Below are 2,682 nucleotides of genomic sequence, written 5' to 3'. Positions count from 1 at the left end.
GCTCATTTGGATAAATTGTAGAGCTTTAATATCTCAATGGAACAGGAAAGAAAGCTGCAAAGTTCCAAGACTTCTTCTGAGCTATTTCTAACTCTATTCTACCTCTTGCTAGATTTTGTCATGCAAATCCAGAGTTTTCTGTTTCACCCCATTGTCTCTATAATCCTAACCTGCCAAAAATTTGTTCAACACTTTCCTCACCATAGCTACAGCAATAAATAATATTACCACAAATCTATATAATAAATGAATAAATATCAGAATAACCCCCTGCCTTTTTTTTTCTTTTTTTCATGCATGAATGATTCAGTTACCTGCTTTGAATGCTGAAATAAATGACTTGAAAAACATGGAAATGCTGAATGGAAAATGGAAACTAAAAGTAAGCACAGGTATCCAGCCTACACTACCAAAAGAAGATTTTCTTTGTGTGGCTATGGATCTGACTATGTTGACTAATTAAAACCCAATTTAAATACATGGGATTTTGGCACAATGGAGGATGATATAAAGAATCTTCAGAATCTGTGAAATGAAGGTTACAAGTAAATGCTTGGAATTTTGTTTATTGTGCACTTTAATTATATGATCTTTTGTACCTCAGCTCTTCGATCTGTGCGTGTGCGTTAGATAGCCGCAGTGAACGCTTCACAAGGCAGAAAGGTAGTCAATGCTGGTATAGAAACAGAGCGAGCCTTTCACAGTAAGAGAGAGAATTGGAAGGAGAGGGAGAGAGAGAGAGAGAGAAAAAAAAGTACATGGTAGTTGGTGCTCCCTTTGTTTAAGTTAGGCATTCACACACAATTGTTCAACGTGAAGGTTTTGACTTAGGTGGGGAAACCTGAAATCAAGATCTTGGTGGTCTTTACAAAAAAATATAAAATAATAATATAAAATGACTATTTTATCATTTTTTTTCACTCATCTTCTCCAACAGCATGTCCGGCACAGAGTGTGGCATTGGGTGCTAAGACAATGGCTCGAGCCAATTTTCTTGCGATGCCGGCATAGCCCATGATGACAAAACGCAAGTATTTTTTATTTGGCCATTTTTTTCAGCGTGGTCGTGTTTATTCCTTAAAGCATTAATAGCTCAGACGGATCCTTGAAGATACTACTATACAATGATGCAGACTAACTTTAAATCAAGACAAGTCATTTTTTTTCGGACTTTAACTCAAAATGTGTTTTGGATGTTACCAGTTAAGCTTCAATAGTAATAATGCTAAGTAAATATTAACTGCAATTGAGGGAAGATTCATCATAAAAAAATTTATATTTTCAATTTTATGATTTGTATAGCTTGTTGGTATAATATGGTATCGTCTTAGAATGTGAGGTTTTTCAAAGATGTGATAGGTGATAATGCGCATGTAGAAGAAGGAAAAAGTGGAAGAAAGAGAAGGAGGCAACCCAGGGAGAAAAAGCAAAAGACAAGGTAAGATACTAAGATGAGTACCTGTCAACCTAAAAAGGGAGGAAAGGAATGTGAAGTGATAAAAAAGGAAAAGGACAAAATAGACATTTCAAAGTAAAATTTCTTTTAAAATTTTTTAATATCATTATTTTTATAAAATTATTTTTATATAATAAAAATACTTTAATCTTATCCATTGATTTAAATTTTTAATGGATAAGATTTAAAAAGAATCTTGGACCACTAAAGATCCAAATATTCTTTTTCTACCCGAGATACCTCCGTGAATGAGTAACTGAATAACCGTTAGTATTTGGTTGTTGCCCATATCTAGGTATAATAGTGATACAGAAATGTACGTAGTAAAAATCAATCAACAAATTAATTACTATATATTTATATATAAATATGAATAATATTTTATTTATTTTTAATATATATTTTATATTTTAACATATATTTTATTTAAATGACTAATTTAGTAATTAATTTTTAATATACACATAATATTATGAGTAAAGACCTAATTTGGTCGTAGGATAATGCGCTTCTTATATAAAAAAAATAGACACTTCAATCCTCAACTTTTTCATTTTAAGATAATACGATCTTTTTGTTAAAAAATCGGTTAAATAATAACGAAAATAAGTTTTGTAAAAATTTTATTTGTAATTAATGGAGATTTTAAATTCACACAAAATTATTTTTAACAATATAACCAACTATGACCACTAATACCATCACCTTCTTCATCTTCATCATTATCACTTTTACCTCTACTATTTTTATTGTGTAGCCATATTTTATCACCATCATTATCTCTTCTACTGTCATCATCACTAATACAGATATCATCAATATTAATATTATCTTATTTCATTTTTTGTTTATATTTATCTTATTTCATTTCTTGTTCGATGTTATTTTTTTCTCTTTAAAAGATTTTTCTACTGTAATTTTTTTCCGTGACATCATTTTTAACAATGATCTTTCTCCACTTAACCACTACAGGAGAAAAAACTTTTTAAAATAAACTTATTCATAGTTTGTGGGAGTTTAAAACTGTCATAAATTACAAATAAAACTCTTATAAATTTATTTTTTATTACTATTTAACGAACTTTTTTAATAGAAAGATCGTATTGTCCTAAAATAAAAAAAAGTTGAGGATCAAAGTATTTTTTTTATAAGCGACGTTTTATCTTTTATAAAAATAGACAGAAGTCAAATTGAACCTTTACTCTAACATTATTGATAATGATATA

Source organism: Arachis duranensis, chromosome 9 (assembly GCF_000817695.3).
Source record: "Arachis duranensis cultivar V14167 chromosome 9, aradu.V14167.gnm2.J7QH, whole genome shotgun sequence".
Classification (NCBI taxonomy): domain Eukaryota; kingdom Viridiplantae; phylum Streptophyta; class Magnoliopsida; order Fabales; family Fabaceae; genus Arachis; species Arachis duranensis.
Note: the sequence above shows the minus strand (reverse complement) of the source record.